General features: G+C 38.3%; 2 pseudogenes; both read left to right on the forward strand.

Moving 5' to 3' along the window:
• The first annotated feature begins 2485 nt into the window (after positions 1-2485).
• On the forward strand, positions 2486-16723 carry LOC100718546 (calponin-1-like; annotated as a pseudogene).
• LOC111754350 (small nucleolar RNA SNORA2/SNORA34 family) lies at positions 10825-10936 on the forward strand (annotated as a pseudogene).
• Positions 16724-21816: the final 5093 nt, after the last annotated feature.

Below are 21816 nucleotides of genomic sequence, written 5' to 3' on the forward strand. Positions count from 1 at the left end.
GTGACTTCAGAGGGCTCCAGGGAGAAATACACCAGTAGAACAGAGCAGTGGATGCTGTATGCTACAACAGTTGGTGAGTAACTCTAATCCAGGCAGCTGCCTGTGTCCCCTGGAGAGGGTGCTTAGCCAGATGCCATTTTAGGGAGGTGTCAACTGAACCAGGACTTGAGCAGCCATGGATTGGATTCATCTCAGGACTTCCAGTGTTGAAATCCCATAAAGACTAGATGAGGAGAGGCTGGGGATTTAGCTCAGCTGCATAAGCGCCTGCCTTGCAAGCAGGCAGTCCTGAGTTCGATCCCTGGTACCGATAAAAAAAACGAAAAAGACAAAAAAAAAAAAAAAGACTAGATGAGGGACAATTGCAGTAGATGTTTAGGATTAGGGAGTGATCAGGCTAGCAACAGGCACCCAAAGTATAGTATGCTGAACAACTCTGGCCCCAGCCCCACCATCAGAGGCCAGAGCAGCCTGAACTGTGGATTGAAAGCACCAGAATTGGTACCCTGACTTAATCCTACTGCAAATTTACTGGTGTTATCCAGCACCTTGTCCTACTCCTACTGTAGATTTTCTGGGATCTACTGATCTGGACTCTACCTCCTTTGTCTACCAGTGACAGTAGAGTCAGGCCCTGAATTGGATACTATCACAAAACTGTAGTCCTTGAAAACAGCCACAGACTTGAAATCACAGAGGAATCTCTCTTTTTCTTTCTTTGCTTTTGGTTTTGCTTGTTTGTATTTTCATTTGCTTTTTTTTCATGATTATTTTTGTTTTTTCATGAATATAAAGTTTTAGGATTTAATTTTATTGTCTTTGTTTTTTCTTTCTTTCTCTCTTATCTTCACCAGTTTCCCAATGCTTGAGTAATCTTTCTTGCTTCTAATTTCTCTTTTATTTCTCTGATTTTTCCTCTTACCTCTTTTAAAATTTCTCCTCTGAGTGTAAAATCACTCTACTGAGGGAATATTTACTGTATATAATTTTCTGATCTGTTATAAATTTTATTATGTAGCTATAAATCTTGTACTTATGGTTAAAAGTGGCAAATTAACAGTAATCACAGTTTGTTATTTTCTCGATTGTGCTTGATGCTATTGCTATTATTGATTGTACTATTTTAGCTGGGATGACATATGTTGTGATCAATGACATACAGGATGACATGTTGTGATCAATCATTCTTCCTTTTATGACAATATCCAGATTTTTCTGGTGGTCATAAATAATAACCACAGTGTAGTACCAAAGAACTGAGTGGCAAACCAAACATGCAGCATTCTGTCATCCCTAATATATTGAAGATGCAGGCTCTTATGACAGCCTCAAAAGCCAAAATCCAGCTACACCTAGAAGACATTTTTGAAAAGTAGTCATTGCCTAAAGAGGTCTCCATACTAGTAATAAAGATACTTGATTTAAGCAATTTACAAGCATCAGTGCAGAAAACAAATTCTTAAAAAATAGAAAATAAGTAAACACAGAAGCAAGTGAAACTCCAAACATCCAGCTCAATCAAGGCAAATCCAGGGCACATGGAGGTGGAAGAACTCAAATGCCCCCCAGCTTAACTTTCTGAAATGGTAGCAGTGAAAGTAACAAACCAGATGAATGAGTTTCTTAAAAAATCAGAAATAATTATACAATAAATGAAGAGATGATGATAATAATGAAGGGCATGGTTAGTGGATCTAGAGTAGATACAAATTTTTAAAAAGTAGAGGGCTTAAGAAAGTGATGGAATCCATGAATGCCCAACATAGAAAAGAACTGGACTGCATAAAACTAGATTGAGGGGGAGGAGCAAGATGGCAGATAGATAACAGCTGGTTACAGAAGCTCCCTGAGACGGTCAACTTAGAATTAAACATAATACAGAGTGGGGAGCCCCAAACAGAGAGATATGAATTCTCTCGTCCCAAGAAGAAATTAAGGCGACTTGCTGAACCATCCGAGGTCCCACCACGGCTTGCCGAGATCCCGCAGTGGCTTGCTGAGGTTCCGTTGGGACTTGCCGAGCTGTCTGAGGTCCCGCTGCTTCAACATTGAATTTGGGGGCCTGTGAGCCAATAGGAGAGCTGAGTTGGCAGGGTGCCTACATCAACCTGTGGTGAGTGAGGGGAGTGGAGCCATTCCATAAATAGGGGGGCTCTGGCGGAGGACAGCCTGGACTGGGCAGGACTGGCAAGTACAAGGGGCAGCAGTGACCTCAGTCAGTTGCTCTCTTCCTGAACGGGATTGGTGGAGTGAGCTAGGCCCGGGTCACGTGACCTGGCTGAGCCCCAATAGGTTATCCAAAACCAAGTCCCAGACAGTAGTGGTGCACGCTAGCCACACTAACCCAGTGAAATCTCAGAAGTTTGACTGACAGTGCAGGCCATAGCAGCTTGACTGACCTGGAGGTGAGGCTGCGCAAAGAAATGCAGTGCACGTCACAGCAACTTTGACTGATACCTCCAGGCCACCGGGGAGACCTGTCACCATGGGCCTGGGAGTGACTGGGTGCCCACCGGCTGCCCCCACCACTGACCCCGCCACCACCATGGACGGGGGTGGGGGGGTGAGGGGGGTGGGTGGGTGTGGAATGTGCAGCCACCACCGGGAGGGGAGGTGATGCAAGGTAATACAGTGCAGGCCACAGCACTTGACTGATCTGGAGGGGAGGGGCCAGCAGTCATAAGAGCCAGCAGGGACAGTTGCTGTCCCTGTCTGCAACTCACTAGCACACTGCAGTGGGAAGGGTCATCTAGCCAGCGTGCTTCAGAAGAATTGTAACCAACAAAGAAAGAAACTGGGGCCTCCTGGAAGAAGCAAAAAAGATGGAAAGAGGAAGCAACAACAAAAAGTCCCCAGGTCCCAACCCTCAGAACATTGACCCAGGACAGATAAATACAAAGGAGAATGAGAACAGCAAACAGGCAATATCAGACACAGGGCCAGTGGACATAAAGAGATATATTCCGGACCTCATAGATGAGTTCAAAAGTGAAATATTTAGCCAAATAAAGCAAGATACAAGAAAATTAATTAAATAGATACTAAGCACCCCTCAAGCAGACACAGATGGAAGAAGGGAGGAACTCAAAAGGAGAGAACCCTTTGATGAAGAATATAAAAAAAATATAGAATACATGAAGCAGATTCAAAGAGATCACCAGGAAATTAAAAACTCTATGGAAAGATGGCAAATCAGCTTGAAAGAAACTAAGGATAGATTAACCAAACTGGAGGACAATTTTGCAATGTGGGAGTATGAAAAAGCTTTTTAAAAATAACAAGGAAACAAGCAGACAATACAAAGGCTAGAAGATGACAAAAGGATCTATAACTTGAGAATAAAGAATGTGAATGAAGAAGCTGAGGTACAAACAAAGGAACTACAAAGGTTATTCACAAAAATAATTAAGGAAAACTTCCCAAACATAGGAAAAGGAAACGATATTCTGATATATGAGGCATATGGAACTCCAGCTACCTACAACCAATACAGAGCTACACCCAGGCATATAATAATCAAGATCCCAGAAATTTGATATAATAACAAAATATTAAAAGCTGTTAGAGACAAGAAATAGATAACCTATAAAGGAATGCCCATCAGAATAATGGCAGACTTCTTGTCACAAACCATCAAGTCAAGAAGAGCCTGGAGTGAAACATTCCAAGCCCTGAAAGAAAATAACCTCCAGCCCAGATTGATATACCCTGCTAAACTGTCTCTAGAAATTAATGGAGAAACAAGATGCTCCAGGACAAAGAGGAACTTGGGAAATTCGCAACCATCAATCCGTCTACAGAGAATACTGCAGGGCATTCTAGAGAGAGAGAAAAGTACTAGGATTCCAGGAACAGTGGCAGAGAGGCCTCAATGAATGGAGCAGAATGAAGAAGATAAGCAAACAACTGATGGCAAACAAGAGCATAACAGAAATGAGGCAGAGAAGACTTTATTCAAAACTGATATGATTGATAGTATCAAGTTTGAGAATATAGGCAACTACACTGAAGATGACAAGACTCTATGATACACATTCTGGTTTGATAACTGCTGGTTTTTGAAGTTCTATACTATATACAAAGTTGTGTTTTTATTAATACTGTTATGTACTGATATATTGAATTATACTATGTCTGATGATATAGCCAGTTCTATTGGAGATAACAAGAGACAACACAGGAACCATGCTAGAACTCTTTGTACAATGATCTTATATGTTTTTTTTGTTTCATGTGTTTATAGGAATATGTTTTGTTTTGTCTTGCTTTGTTTTGTTTCTCCCTTTAATATAGAAAGGATAGAAATACATGTTAAGACTCATGCATGTGTAGAATCTGTAAACACTTTATGAGAACTGATCTTATGACACATGATGAAATGAACAGATACTTTGAAGAAAAAGAGACACTAAAATAACCAGTGCTGATCCTGGAGTGTCATAATGTGAAACCCAGCAATAGTATTATTCTTTGTTCAGGATGATCTCAACATAATTGAAGATATGGATAACTGCATGTATGTTTAAGTGTATAGGATTGATAACCATATTTCTAAGTTTTTGTTGGATAGTTGAACAGAACTGGTTGCAATCTCACTGTTTGAATCCTCACTTTGTATGTTTCACTTGTGTATCTTGAATAACTATTTGTAAGAAGACAATCTGTAATCATCAACTAGTGATTTCTTACTGTTTATTTTTCTTTGAAATTATGTATTATTTCTACCCATTTTCTGTTTTGTTAGTCTTTCTTTAAATTACATTTTAAAAAAAGACTACAGTACCCAGTGCTGATCATAGTGTCATGATGTGAAATCCAGCAATACTATTATTCTTTGTTCAGAATGATTTTAACCTGCTTTAGTTTGTTTAATCTAAACATAAATGAAGATATGGATAACTGCATGTATGTTTAAGTGTATAGGATTGACAACCATCAACTAAGTTCTTGCTGGACAGTTGAACAGAACTGTTTGCAGTCTCACTGTTTGAATTCCCACTTTACATATTCCGCTCTTGTACCTTGAACAACAATTGGTAAAACAACAATATGTAGACATCAACTAGTGATTTCTTACTGTTTTTTTTTCTCTGAATGTATGTATTATTTCTACCTATTTTCTGTTTTGTGTAGTCTTTCTTTAAATAAAATTTTAAAAAACTAGATTGAAAGTACATGCATCAAAATCAATCATTGTGAAGATAGTATATCAGATCTAGAAGACAGGTTTGTGGTTAGTCATTATTAAATTAAACACTTCTTAAATATAGCAAGGGGCCACAAGAAATCAATCCAACAACTGTTAGATGATACAGATAAAAATAACATAATATTAATGGGAATCATTGAAAAAATCAGAAAGTAGCACAAAGGGCATTGTAAAAGCTTGTTCACAGAAGTAATACAAGAGGTTGTCCCAAGCATGGAAAAAGAATTTAACATACAAACAAGTGAGACATGTAGAAGTCCAAAAAGCCATGTTCAGAAAAAAAAAAAACACCAGGTGAGTTGGTGCCACGTGTGGGCTGCTGTGGGGGAGAATCAGACACCGACGCTATGCATGGGCCACTGTGGGGAGAACCAGATGCTGTGTCTTCCAATATGTGGGCTGGGAGACAAATAGAGCCAAGGTTGCCCACACACACCTCATAAGTGACTGGCTAACCTGGAGAAACACAGGCTGTGATGATAACTATTGAGGTAAAATACAACTTAATGCTTGTAGTGTTTAGTGTTCCACTGAGTTTGCAGGTCTAAAGGTGAGTCTGATCATCTATTCAGAGGATAACAGTATGCAATGCAGCATCTATGGGGGATCTCCTGAAGTGGTAGCCATTGTTAATTCCATGTTATCTTGTTTTGAAGTCCTGCATCATTTTCATTTTTTTTGTTTGAGTTTTATTCTGTTTTGTCTTGTTTGATTTTATTATATCTGATAGCATGGGCAGCTGTTTTAAAGATAACAAGCTATATTATGATTGCCATTTTGGATTTATTATTACATTGTTTTGATCCTTTATTGCATTCATCACTTTGTTTTTATTGGTTCTATTCTGTTCTGTTTTGTTTGCTTTTTACTATGACTGAAGGTATCTACAGAAGGCATTATGGTAACCATTGTTTTGAAGTCCTGTCACTTACACTTTTGTTTTGACTGGCTTTATTCAGTTTTATTTTGCTTGGTTTTATTCTCTTTAAAATTATAAAAAAATACTACACCAAAGTATATAATGGTTATGATTCCAGAAATTCAACATAAGAAGAGAATATTAAAACAAATCACCTACAAGCGAAAACTCAAAAGAATCACAGAAGACTTCTCAACACAAATCCTTAAGTCAATGAGAGCTTGGATTGATGTGTTTCAAGCCCTAAAAGAAAACAACCTCAAACCCAGACTAATGTACCCTCTAACTTGTTTTTAAAAATTGAGGGAGAAACAAGATACTTCCATAATAAAGAACACCTGATGAAATACATGACAAAAAAAATCAACACTTTAAAAAATTCTGGAGGATAGAAATTCTAGAATAAGTCAGTGAAGACAACCATACCATGAATCCCAGTAGAATGAATCTGCCAGGGAAGGCAAGCAATTAAACAGAAGGAAAAGAAAGGGAACCAACAACAGGAAAATAACACAACAAGGGTAAGTCAATACATATTTGTTGGCCTGATGTAGTTGCACATGACTGTAATCCCAGCACTCGGGAGACTGAGGCAAGAGGATCCTTGCAAGTTTGAAACCAGCCGAGGCTACAAAGTAAGCCAGCCTGAATTATATAGTTAAAGTTTGTCTAAAAAAGACAAAAAAACTACATATCAGTTATAACTATCAAGGTGTATGGTCTCAAATCACCAATCAGAAGAAACTCAGAATAAATTTTAAAACCCAACAATATACTGCATAAAAGAAACACATTTAACTCAAAGTAAATTCACACACTGAAAGTTAAAGGGTGGAAAACAGTATCCCATGCAACAGGGACCCAGAAAAAGGAGGGATAGCTACCCTATTTTCAAGCCAAGACTGATCAGAAGAGACAAAGGAGGTTACTGCATATTGTTAAGGAAACAAGCCAAAGAAGAAGAGATAACAATCATAAATACTTAGGCACCAAATACCAGTGCATCCAACTATATAAAACAAATATTAATAGATATGAAAAATCAGATAAGTATTAATACAATTGTAATGGTAGACTTCAATACCCAACTGTCACAAATAGATATATGAGACAAAGAAATCAACAAAGAACTATGAGAGGTGAACCAAAGCTTTGAGCAAATGGACATAGTAGATATCTACAGTGTTCCACTCCACAACAACAGGATACGCATTCCTTTCAGAAACACACAGACTTTCTGATATGCTGAAATGCAAAAAATTATCCCATGCATATAACCAGATCATAGTGCAATGAAATTGAAAATAAATGGCAAAGAAACCACAAAAACTACATAGACACATATAAATTAAGCAACATCCTCGTGAACAACTAGGAGAGTCACAGATGTAATGAAAGAAGAAATTAGATTGTCTCTACAATTAAATATTAATACTCAAGCAACATACTGGAACTTATGGAACCCAAAGAAAACAGTCTGACTTACTTTCCTCATTGATGAGATGAAAAAATACCCAAACCCAAAGTTAAAGGAGGAAAAGTTTATTTACCTCATGATTTGTAGACATTTCGGGTCATAATAGCCTGAGTCCAAAGCAGGGTAGTGTGGCAGACAGGCATTGCAAAGGAGAGACAGTTGATGAAACATGGCAGAAGGTAGTGAGACAAGCAAAAAATGATGACAACTCTTTCTATCCCTTATGTATTATCCAGGCTACTTAAGGTGGGTGGGACTCACATCTTAATCCTAGTGCTTTGAGCCTAGCACTTCCCACGTATCCATCCCAGTGCCATACACTCTAGATTCAACCACCTCTGAAAAAACCCCAGCTATGCCTGCATGAGACTTTGAGGTGGACATTTAGATACAGCCATATTACAGCTTATGAGAGAAATTTATAGTGGTGAATTCCTACATTAGAAAAATAGCAATATCAAATAACTAAACTAATGATGAACCTCAATCTTCTAGCAAAAGAAGAGCAAGTTGAACCCAAAGCGCATATGAGGCAGAACATTATAAAGATCAGAGCAGAAATTAGTGTAAATGAGACTAAGAAAACAATACAAAGAATCAGTGAATTAGAGTTGATTCTCTGAAAGATGTTTTATTAAATAAAATAGACAAATCCTTTGTGAACCTTGTCCAAAAAAAGGAAAGAAAAGACTAAAATCTATACAATGAAAAAGGCAAAATCATAATGGATCCTGCAGAAATCCAGAAGGTCATAAATACCTGTACTCTAATAAGATGGAAAACTCAGAAGAAAGTAACAGATTCCTAGATACATATGAATTACTAAAGCTGAATCAAGAAGATATAAAAATTCTAAATAACCCAATATCAGTGAAATATAAAAAGTAATTTTAAAAACTACCAACAAAGAAAAGCCCATACCCTGATGAATTCACTGCTGAATTTTACTAAATAAAAAAACTTTAGAGAAGATCTAACATCAATACTCCTCAAACTCTTTAATGACATTGAAAGGAAAGTAAAATTCATAAACTCATTCCTGAAAGTAAGCATTACCCTGATACCAAAACCAGAGAAGAATCCAACCAAAAAAGAGGATTATTGGCCAATCTTCTTAATAAACAGAGATGTAAAAATCCTCAACAAGGATTTAATTTTCTGACAAACAATGCAGCAAATTATCCATAAGATTATACACCACGACCAAGTAGGACTCATCCCAGGGATTCAAGTATGGTCCAACATATGCAAATCAATAAAGATAACACACCACATAAATGGAAGCAAAGACCAAAATCACATGATCATCTCAATAGACGCAGAAAAACCATTTGAAAAACTACAGCACCCATTCATGATAAAAAAAAAAAAAAACCCCCTACGGAAAACTGGAATAAAAGGTCTTTATCTCAATCTGATAAAAGCTATCTATGACAAACAACAGCCAACATACTACTAAATCAAAAATCTTTCAGTCAAAACTGAAAGGCTTCACTCTAAAATCAAGAACAAGACAATGCACATTGTAGCCACTCTTGTTCAATATAGTTCTGAAAATATTTAGCCAGAGCAATGAGACAAGAGAAAGACGTAAAAGAAATATGAATAAGAAGGAAGACATTAAATTAGCATTATTTGCTATACATGATAGTCTATATAGAAGACACCAAAAATTCTGGTAGAATTAGTAACCAAATCTGACAGCATAACCTTGAGACCAAAAGTTTAAGTGAAATAAATCAGACACACATAAGTAAATACCACATTGCTTCTATGATGTGAGAAACTGAAAGTATAAATAAGGGTCAAAATATACAACATATTGGGAAATAGGAAGAAAATGTTCCAATGGGAAGGGGAACTAGGGAGGGGGATGGAGAAAGGAAGAAAGGAAAAGAAAAAATGAGAAAAGAAGGTGTCTTGGTTACTTTTCTCTTGTTGCTGAGACAAAATGCCTAATGCCCAAAATAGGGAAGAAAAGGTTAATTTATCTTACAATTTGTGGAGGTTTCAGTCCATACTCAGCTAGTTCCAAGGCAGGGTGACATGGCTGAGGAGCATGATAGCCACAAACAGCAAGAGTGAAAGGGCAAAAGGGAAAAACATGCCTTCTTCTCTCTCTTATACTGTATGCCGGTTCCACCCTGGGCAGGTGCCGCACTCACACCACCAATCCCAGTGCCAGACAAGGAACTGATCACAAATGCTTGATTCAGCTGCTTCTATGACTGCATGAGGCTCGGGGGGTTGTGTTATAGACACAAACCATAACAGAAGGAAAAATGGAAACAAAGATTTTTAAAAAATAAGGACAGGAAGAGGAGTTGAAGAGAAAATAAGGAAAACGGAATAAAAGAATGAAGTTATACCATGCAGAGGTATAAATTCCCTACAATGAATGTGTTCATTATGTATACTTAAAATATATCAATAAACTTAATTACTTAAAAAAAACAAATTGGGCAGCAAAGCAGCATACACAATTGACACTTAAAAATCAGTAGCATTGGGGCTGGGGATTTAGCTCAGCGGCATAAGCGCCTGCCTTGCAAGCAGGCAGTCATGAGTTCAATCCCTGGTACCGATAAAAAGGAAAAAGACAAAAAAAAAAATCAGTAGCATTTCTGTGCACACATAAACTCACAGAGATAGAAATTAGGGAAACAACACCTTTCACAACAACATCAAGAAAAATGAAATACTTAGGAATCAATCTAACAAAGGAAGTGAACGACCTATACATTGAAAACTACAGTGTTCTGAAAAAAAGAAATTGAAGAGGATATAAGAAAATGGAAAGATATTCTGTTTTTGGATAGGCAGAACCAATACAGTGAAAGTGCCCATGTACTTCCAAAACTTTTATACAGATTTAATGCATTCCAATCACAATGCTAATACCATATCTCACAAAACTAGAGAAACCAATGCAAAAATTCATAAAGAACCAGAATAGACACAAACTTGCAAAAGAAATTCTGGGCAACAAGGGCAAGGCAGTGGGCATCACAATCCCTAATTTGAACTTACACTACAAAGATACCATGATAAAAACAGCATGATCCTGGCAAGAAACCGACCCAAAGATCAACGGAATAGAATAGAAGATGCAGAAACACTTCCAAGCACATTCAGCCACCTCATCTTTCACAAAGGTGCCAAACCCCTTCACTGGAAGAAAGCCTCTTTCATAAATGATTCTAAGAAAACTGGCTTTTCCTGGCCCTGAATCAAGGCTGGCAGCTTTCTGATGCTGTTGATCTTTCTATGGTCTGTTGGCCATTTCAGAACTTGGGCAGTGAAATGGTCAATTCATTAAAAAGAAACAGCTTCAAGCAACCCCCTGCCCCATGAGCGGCTGTGAGTATGGCAGGCTGCAGCCCAGGATGGGAGCCACTAGTGTTTACTGGGACCCACGCCATACTGGGACCTGGAGTTCTGGGAAACCAAGCAACCCCTCCCCCCTACCTGTTTTACTTTGCTGAACTTCAATATACATGAAAGTATGGACAGCTATTTTGAAGAGAACAAGAGACACTATGACAGCTATTAGTGATTTCCTTGTTGTCTGGTTTTGAAAGCCTAAAATACCTTCCTCATTTTGTTTGGATCAGTTTTATACTATGTTGTTTTGTATGAATTCTCTGTATATGAAGACATGGCAACTATTTGGAAGAAAACAAAAGACAATATAATAGCAAAGATCTCATGTGGTCTAGCTTTGAAATTTTTTTTTATTTAAAGAGAAAAAAGAAAGGATATAAAAAAAACAAAGCAGTAAAAGGGTACAAGTAATACAGAATATCAAGAAAAAAAATATACAGTAAGAAATCACTAGTTAATAGGTTACATATTGTCTAACTAGAAACAGTTGTCCAAATTATAAAATTAAAGCATATAAAGTGGACATTCATACAGTGATATTGGAGACAGTTCCGTTCAATGATCCAACAAAACTAGCTTTGAAATTTATATGTCTTACATTGCTTTCTTATATTCTATTTTGTTCTGTTTTGTTGTGTTTAATTTTACCCCCTTTAAAATTAAAATTAAAAAAAGAAATTAAATTTTTTCAGAAATAAAAAAGAAAAAAAAGAAAACTGGCTTTTCACATACTGAAAACTGAAACTAGACTCATTATCTTTCATCATGCTGTATACTAAAATCAAAATGGATCAAATATATAAATATTAAAACAAACATTTAATCTGGTTACAGATAGAATGAATAAAATGCCAGAAGATATGGGAGTAAGCAAAGACTTTATGAATAAAACCCCTGTCACACAGGAAATATTACAAAGAATAAACAACTGGGATCACCTCAGATTAGAAAGCTTCTGCACAACAAAAGAAATGAAGTGAAGAGACAACCCACAGAATGAGGGAAAAAAGTTACTACTTACTTCTCAGACAAAGAACTAGCACCTAGAATATATAAAGAATTTTTTAAAAGATCAGAGCCCCCCACTTAAGGACCCAATCAAAAACATCTAAAAGTAATACTTCTTAGATGAAGAAGTAGAAAAGGCAAATAAATATGTAAAAAAGGCTCAACATCACTGGTCATTGGGGAAATGCAAATTAAGGCAACCCTGAGATTTTATCTCATTCCAGAAAGAATGGCTAGCATCCAGAAATCAACCAATAACAAATATCGGTGATGCTGTGGAGAAAAGGAACTCTCTTCCATTGCGGGTGAAAGTATAGACTAGTGCAACCACTGTGGAAATCAGTATGGAGATTCCTCAAAAAAACTAAAATTAGAAGTTCCATTTGACCCAACTGTTCCCCTTCTAAGTGTCTTCCCAAAACAGTTAAAAGCATCATACCACAGTGACACATGGATGATACCAGCACAAATTATAACAGCTAAATCTTAGAAACAACCCATATGCCACCAAAAGATGAATGGATAAAGACAATATGGAATTTATTTATACAATGGAGTACTCCTCTGCCAAAAAGAAGGATAAACGAGGCATTTATTGGAAAATGGATCCATCTTGAGACCATAATCTTGGCTGAAATAAATCAGACACACAAGTTTAAACAGCACCTTGTTTCTGTTGTGTGAGAAACCCAAAGAGTAAACAAGGAACAAAATAGAGGCTAGATACTGGGAAGTGGAACAAGATGTTCAAATAGGAAGGGAAACAGGGCGTAGGAAGGGTGAAAAGAAGGAATGCAAAAGGAAAGAAGAGAATGGAAGGAAAAAAAGGAAACAAAACTTTTGAAATAGGAGGGGAAAGAAGGTTTGAAGGAGGGGAAGAATATGGGGGAAAAATTAAGATATATTATGTACGGTTCCCTATGATGAATATGATTAATATGTATGATTGATACAGATACTAATAAAAAGAATAAAGTGAAAAAAGATGTGTAAATCACTATGTGAGATGGGAATGAAATACAGAGAAGGAAAAGCTTTTCAGGCCTTGGGGTGAAACAATATGGTATGTATAAAAATATTGAGAGCATTGTGCTGTTAAGATTTATAGGTAGACATCACACAAGAGCCTCTCACCACCATAGGCAGGGCTTTTGGAAAGTGGTTGAATTACAAGGGTAAAGTTGATTTGCTGTTAGGAGGTGGGAAAGTGAGAAGGGGTGGGTCACTGGGGGTGTGGCCAAGAAGAGTTTATTTCCCTTTCCACCTCTTTCCTATGCTCTCTGCTTCCCAATTGCCCAGCCATGAGCAGTTTTTCTTCCCCCTAGCCCTTCTGACTTGGAGATAGCCTACTATGGACTAAAACTGTGAGCCAGAATAACCCTCTCCTTTAAACTGTGGGTCTGAACAACAAAGAAAGTGAACAGAGTGGCACACATCTATAATCCCAGTAATATGGGAGGTTAAGGAAGAAAGATCATAACTTCAAGTCCAGCCTGGGCAACTCTGATTTACTAGACCCTGACTGAAATTAAAAAACAGAGAAGAGCTAAAGATGTAGCTCAGTGTAAAGCTCTGAGTTCAGTTCTGAATTACACACACGCTGGGAAATACAAGATATTTCTTCTCAGTCTTCCTTACTGGGGACACATTTCCTACTTAATTTCTTAACATTTTTTATTCCTCAGAGTTGTGTCCTTGCTTTCTGTCTTTTACTGTCTCTAAGGAATTTCATCCATTCTTACACGTCCCTATCATATGCAAGTTCAGCATTCCATTATCTATCTTGATTCCAACTCTCTGCTAAGATCCAGGCTTACAGATCCAGATAGCTACAGAACTCACCTACACGAGGACATTTCTTCCATATTAGTCCAACTCTACATCTCCTATTTTTCCTCTCTTCATGAAAAAGAAAAACCCTCCTTTGATTTCATGTGTCTCCACTGCTACTGCTCCCTTTTGTGTGGTGAAACTTCTCACTTTCTTTCTGCTGCATCTTAATCTGTGTCAGTGAGCCTTTAATCTTTGTGACGTTTCTGAAATTGGTTTTATCAGGGTTACCAATTGCCTTCATGTTGCCAAATCCAGTTCTTATTTGACCTAAACAGTAACATTTGACCAGCTGATAATTTCCTCTTTCTAAAGAGACTGCCCTTACATGGCTTCCACTTTCTAATGATTCTCTTCTCAACTCACTGGCCTTCCTCTCCCAGTATCCTCATTGGAACCTCTTTCTTTTCTCAGCCTGTAAGCATTGCAGGGTATGCATTAGAAATCCATTCTCAGATTTCTACTTATTGTTTGATTACATTCATTTATCAACAATTTCATGATTTTAAATATCATCTCTATGCTAATGAGTCCAACCTCAGCTTCTCCCTGAATTCCAGGCTCATATCTTCACTAGCCTCTTTGTGTGGATATCTAACAGTATTCCAAAGCTGAACTTTTGATTTCCTGTTGTCCAAATCTTAACTCTCTTCAGTCTTCTCCATCTCAATAAGTGGTTCTACCACTCACCCAATTGCTCAGGTGAAAATATTGGAATAATCACTATCTCCTCTATTTCTAATACTCTCATTCAATCATTCGGTCAAATCCTTTAGCCCAACCTTCAAAATATATTCCAAATCTGATTAATGAATTCTCACATTATCACTATTATTCTCATCCAAACTACCAACATTTCCCACGTAGATCCCTTCTTTCTGACTATACTGCTCCATTCTTCCCTTAATAGAGTCTACTCTGAGTGGTTCTTTCAGAGTACATCATGTGCCACTTTCTTGTTCAAAATTTTCCAGTGATTCACATCATAGTTAAAAATTCAAAGTTCTTTCCATGGTCTGTGAAGTTCTCAAGACCTGACATCTTGCTATAGTTGACCTTATCTCCTCCCATTCTTCCTTTCCTTTTTTCTTGTTTCAGCTACACTAGCTTCATTGTAGTTTTTCAAATATACGCAAGATTCATTGGCACCTCTGCTTCTTTGCACTTGCTGTTCACTCTGCCTGAAATACTCTTTTCCCAGACATTCATGTGGCTCATTGCCTTGCAACACTTAGGTTTCTGTTCAAATATCACCTCTGTAGCAGGACAATCCCATCTAATTCTGGTCTTCCTTTGCTTTGCTTTGATGAGGATTACCCTACATAATTGCTTATTTGTTAGGCATGTTATTGATCTCCCCTAGTAGAATGTGAACTACATAAAGGCAACAGATTATATTTTATTCAGGTACCAAGTCTTAACCTATTCTGTTTCTTAAAAATCTCTTCGGTTAATCTTCTCTCCACTACCTATACCTCTGCCTCAATTCAGCTGCCATTATTACTTGTTGGACTGCTTTTGTATTCTTCTATTTGACTTTTTGCCTTCACCTTGCTCCATGTTCAGGCCTTTATCCTCAAACTCAACTAAAGGGGTTTGACCCTCCTGGAGCTCTAAAATCATATCATTTGTCTCAATTTATTTAAACCTCCACCATACACTCGTTTGGGAGATTGGGGATCTAGGTCAGGACCCGATAAGTGACTATATTAGGAGTTCAAGTGACAGATGATGGGTCATTGAAATAATGCTCAGGGGTAAAAAAGATGACGAGCTTGAGGAAATAAATCTGGCATGACTGGAGGTTGAGTTCAATCACATGGCCAATGGTTCAATCATCATTCTGATATGAAACCCCAGTAAGAACTTTGAACACCAAGGCTCACAGGAGCTCCTTATTTGGTGAAAACAGGAGTTGCTGAGAAAGCATGGCATCCTGGCAGGCAGAGCCTTGGCTGCTGCCAGCTTGGTCCTCAGCACACTCTATTGCCTACCCAGAGCACACTGTTTAGGATATCTTCTGCCTATTTCTGCCCAGGGCCCCACCTATGGTCTGGTAGCTGAGGTAAAAAACAAGCTGGCCCAGAACTATAACCACCAGCAGGAGCAGGAACTGTGTGAATGGATCGAGTATGTAAAAGGGCACCACATGGGCAACAACTTCGTGGACAGCATCAAAGACCGTATCATCCTATGTGAATTCATCAATAACCTCCAGCCAGGCTCAGGGAAGAAGGTGAACGAGCTGACCCAAAATTGGCAGCAGCTGAAGAACATGGGCAATTTCTTCAAGGCCATTACCAAATAAGAGATGAAGTCCCATAGCATCTTTGGAGGTCAATGACCTATTTGAGAACACCAACAACACCTTGGTACAGCCCACACTTCTGGCCTGGCCAGCATGAAAATCAACAAGGTAAATGCTGGGGTAAAGTATGCTGAGAAGCAGGAGCAGAAATCTGAGCCAGAGAAGCTGAGGGAAGGGGCAGAACATCATCATGCTACAGATGGGTACCAACAGCTTTGCTGGCCAGCAGGGCATGACAGCCTGCAGCACCTGGCAGCACCTCTGTGACTCCAAGCTGGGCACAGACCAGTCAATAGATCAGGCATGCAGATGGGTACCAACAAAGGGACCAGCCAGGGTGGCATGATGGCACCTGGCACCAAGTGGCAGATCTTTGAGCCTGCCCTGGGCACGGAGCACTGTGACCCGTAGAATGTCAGCCAGCAGATGGGCAGCAACGAGGGCTCTTTGCAGTGGGACACGATGGCACATGGACTGCCGTACTAGGTTATAACCTGAAGTACTGTCTGACACCTGAACATCTGGAGATGGATTGCTGTGCACAACCACCACCCACACAACCACTATAACTCTGCCCAGGGCCCCTGAGGGCCACTGATGCTCTAGGCTGGGCCAGCAGTCGATCCCTCCCCCTGCATGACATTCCCAGTCCCTGAAACCTGTCTACCAGGTTACAGTTTGGTGAGAGCAGTCTGTGGGCAGCTCGGGTGTGTGGGGAAGTGGGCTCTCCTCTTTATAGTGCTGCAGGATCCAACACAGAGCCTCGACAGCACCCAAACTTTTGGGGTACACTGAGCAAAGCTATCTAACTTCCCTACTCCCTCACAAGTGGGTACCCCAGAACTAGAAGCTCCCCTCTCCAAGAAAATTCCTCAGAACCTAGGTTCACCCTGGCTCTGAGCCCCTCTGACATCTGAGCCAATTGCACGCATTGAAAGTAGAGTAGCGGAGACACGTGGTTTGGTTTGAAGCAACTGGCGACTGGCGTCGGTGGTGTGACAGTGGTGTTTGTAACTCGAGCACTTTCTGTTTCACTGGAGCACAATAAATGGCTATAAAAAAAAGGTGTTGTATCCTGATACCTATGAGGAGAGACCTTAAACACTCTGTAGTCAAGACTCTCTAGACGTTGCCTTATATCTCTTCATTTGACTTGATCTGATATGGGTGTTTTATAATAAAACTATAATTATAATTTTTAAATTTTATTTTAAAGAATAAAACTAAGCAAAACAAACCAATGTGACACAAGACTTCAAAACAATATGAAATCAACAATGGTTACCATAAATGCCTCCTGCTGTTTTCAAATAGTTGAAAATACCTTCAAACATAGTAAAAATCAAACAACAGAACAGCATAGAACCAATAAAAACAAAGCAATGAATGCAAAAAAGGACAAGATAATAGTAAATCCAACATGGTTACCATAATATATTTTGTTATCTTTGAAATAGTTGCCCACACCATAGGATACAATAAAATCCAACAAAAGAAACAAAACAAAACAATGAAAATGATACAGGACTTCAAAACAAGGCAATAAGGGAATCAATAGCCACTACCCTCAGAAGGAGATTTGCTTATAGATACTACACTGAGTATTTCCATCCTCTGAAGAGATGATCACCCCACTGGCTTTAGACCTGCAAAGTCAATGAAACACTAAACACTACAAGCATTAAGTTGTATTCCATCTCAATAGCCATTATCATTTGTGTTTGTGTTTCTCCAGATCAGCCAGTGCTTACAGCTGCGGGTGTGGGTGTTGGCTCTCCTTGTTTCTCAGCATGTGCACTGGAAGGGGCTGTCCCTCCCCTCAGTGGCCTGTGCATGGCACCAATTCGCAAGGAGGGCTTGCTTCTTGGTGACTTCTTGTTCTCTTCCCTCCAAAACTGTAATTATAAATGTGATGCCTTTTTTGGTGTCCTGAGAGTCATTCTTGCTTCTAACTGAATATGGGAGTCATGGGAACCATGATCAGTTAGCCAATTAGTCAGAAGTTTTTGGCCAATTAGTCAGAAATTTAGGATCCCCCAAACTGTGGCTAGCATTTGAAGTAAAGCTAGTCTTTCTGAGGATTGTCTCCTGTGAAATCTGAAACTAACTTCACAGGATTTGAACAGTATTGCAGTTTGGGCTCATTGTCAGAGTAACAGGTAACAGAAAATCCTATTGAAACTGACTTAAAACACTAAAAGGAGTTTATTAATACATATTGCTGAAAAGTGCAGAAGCATATCATTTCAAGCCTGGCTTGATCTAACAGCTGCAACAGTATTATGATCTGGTTTTTCTTTTCTACTCGTTATGTAATTCAGATTGGCCTTGAACTCACTATGTAGTTTAGGTTGTTGTCCTTGAACTCACTGTGACCTCCACCCTTGTCTCAGCCTCCCTAGTATTGGAATTACAGACATATGCCACCATGCCTGACAGGTTTTATGTGTCAGTTTTTCTGCTCTGTTTCCTTTAGACTGGCTTCATTCTTAACAAGCCCTTCTTGGTGCAAAGTGGCTGCCAACAGTTCCTGAGACTATGTACTTACAGATTGACATGTAGTTAAGATGAATGGGGATGGAGGGGCTCTTGTTCACTTAAATATTAAATATAATATAGTATTAGAATTAAGTATAATTGGCCTAAATTTGGTCATGTGACTATCTTTGAACAGATCACATGACCAGGAGTATTGCCATAAGCCAGTAACGGCAAAACTTTTAGAAACAAGTGCCCAAACTGCAAAATCAAAGCCCACTTACTTATCACAAGTGCCAACACTTCAATTAAACCTGAAAACTAAGGTTTTAGTTTAGAAAAAGAAAAAACCTCATGATTAACATCTCTTGCCTTAAAAACATCTAACATACATGCCATAGGTTTGCCACCACTGTTATGAGCTGTTCAGAGTCTCCTCCTAAAACCAGATGTAGTATTAATCTTATTCAGATAATTTTTACAAGGATGCCTAAATTTGGAAATAAATATTGTGACTACAACTAATAATGCCTACAGCAGTATTCAGTTGTTATTTATTGAATTGATTCTCGATTTCAAAAATTAATGGCATTCTGGGAAACAGCCCCAAACTCTTACTTTTACACTTAGAGTCTTCTGCTTGGCTTAAGTGAAATTATCTTTATAGCCTAGAGATTTACGAGTACAATCCAGAAAGAAGGAAATATTGCTGGTCAGATTATAGTAACTTTTCACCTTCTCTAGAGTCATTTATGTGACAATTTAATTATTCAGAGAATAAAACTCCCGGGAATGCCAACACAAAGATCAAAGAGCCCACATAGGAAGGTGACTCCACCAAAGAACACTTCTGCCCTCATTTCTGCAAAGCCATTTGGAACTACCAAAGCAGATGATAAAAATTTTATACACCAAAATTTAGGGGCTTTATTTATGAGAAGTGTCAAGACCCCATTCAGAGCCAACTTGCTGTGTTTGTAGATACAGGTCAGTTATCTGACATAATGAATATATTATTTTTGCTTGCTCATTAATCTTTCTTCTTTAGGTAATGCCACTCTATTTCCTTAGGATAAATTAGTCTCTTTCATTTTCAGTTTTCTGGATTTCAAAGGGTTGATACTGCCCCAAAATTCTAAGGATGAAGACATGACCAAGATTCAGCAAGTCCCTTGGTCATAATAATTGTTTCTGAAATGGGCATGGCCATAGGAATCCCTCCCCAGAACTTTGATTGCAACTCTGGGTTTGCTAGATTGTTAAGGTCAAGTCTAGACAGATAAGAGAAGATTCTTTTGCAAAACCAAGTCAGTGCAGAGGAAGGAAGAAAAGTAAGAGAGATAGAGAAACAGACAGACAACCACACAGAGAAAAAGACAGAGGCAGATTTACTGAGACAGACAAAGAGGGAACATAATTCTAAGTTATAATTTGAGCTTTGGCACATCCATGACTAAAACTCTTGGACATTGCAGTTATAGAAGGCAATGATTTGCCTTTCTTTTTTTTTTTTTTTTTTTTTTTTTTTTGAGACGGGGTCTCGCTATGCAGTTCAGGCTGGCCTTGAGCTCACTTTGTGAGCCAGGCTGGTCTCGAACTCACAACAATCCTCCCACCTCAGCCTCCCGAGTGCTGGGATTACAGGTGTGAGCCACCATGCCTGGCTAATAAATTGCCTTTCTTGCTGAAGCCTATTTGAGCTGGATGTCAATACCGTAAAAGTCCTAACTAATTCTCCTGGTTTTCTGGTTCATGCAAATTAAAAGCAACAGTACAAGGATTTTGCTTGGAGGCATGTGAGTTAGCAACAGTTTCACAGAATTTAAAAATATTATAAATTCCAAAAGTTTAATGAAATAAAATGCAATATTTCGGTGTGCAGTGCCGATTCCCAAAGAAGGCCCCCCCCAAAAAACCTTACAAAAACCTCTCTCTTCCCTCTTCTTCCTCTTTTCTCCTCCCTCTTTTTTTCTTTCCTCCCTCTTTCTACTCTCCACACTGTCATTCATGAAAAGAAAATTAAAAATAAAAATGTGATACCTTATTCATGACATCATGCCTTATAGTATACCTCACAGTGCAGGATTGTATTTAATGACTCAATAGCAGTCTCTGTTTGTATAATTTCCTTCAAATCTCACTATCTCACACTTAAAAACATCTTTGATTTCACCCTCAGTGTGCAATCACAGTGGTAATATTAGTAATATTATTAATATTTATGTTTTAGCTTCTTGCAAAACCAAAAAACTGGATTTTATTTGTTTTGAGTTTTATTTTTCATGTTAGTATTTTAAAAATTTACTTAATAAAACTAAATATTATTTAACACATTTAAAAACAAACATCATAAACACATTACAAAATGTCCTTTTGGTCACCGTTTGCTCTGATGTTTTCCCACCTAGATCATGACATTTCTACCCACCTCCAGTCAAATGAGCATCCTCTTTGGTACAGCAATCTGGAAGACCTCAAGGCTTTACTCTCCAGTCTAGCTTCTCAGAGACTACTATTTATGGTTGAAAATTCTTAGGACTACTACTTCTGGTTTAAAAGTATGTCTTTCATCTGAATCCAGGAGAGATAAACCTCACTAGAATCTGACTCCTATTCATTCCTGATTGGGAAATTTCCCAATAAAGCTCCTCCCTGGTTCTTGAAAGATGCAGGAGATTGGAAAAGATGTGGAATTGGAGGAAAGAGTGATACAAAGAGGTTGAAAGGACTTGTGGTGAGGGTTTCAACAAAGGGAGATGGTGTGGGTACCAGGCATAACTAAGAAGAGTAAAGGAAGCTGCTGACTGATACATAAAATAATGGTTTACATCAACAAAAATATATGAATTTCAGTGCTTAAAAATAGGACAGCATATCAGAACACTGGAATATAGAAAATAGTAAGGCAAGCATAAGTACGCTTCCCTGTCAGTAGCCTTTAAATCTTGTTAAGTCAATTTTACAGACATCATCCAATCTAGAGATTCTGCTTTCTGAAATAATCTTGATGTCAACCTTGGGAAGCTCTGGCTCATTTTTAGGAAGGAAAGCCATTCACTTACATCACTTTACACTCTGCTGCATATTAATGCTCCAGAATCAGGGAGTCGCTAAGATTTATTGACTATTTGCTATATTTTGGTACCAGGTTCTACATACATTTTTATATTTAGCATTGACAACAGCCTTTTGTAGTGGATACT

Source organism: Cavia porcellus, unplaced genomic scaffold (genome assembly GCF_034190915.1).
Source record: "Cavia porcellus strain 051 isolate PalLab524CR breed Dunkin Hartley unplaced genomic scaffold, mCavPor4.1 scaffold_1, whole genome shotgun sequence".
NCBI classification, from domain to species: domain Eukaryota; kingdom Metazoa; phylum Chordata; class Mammalia; order Rodentia; family Caviidae; genus Cavia; species Cavia porcellus.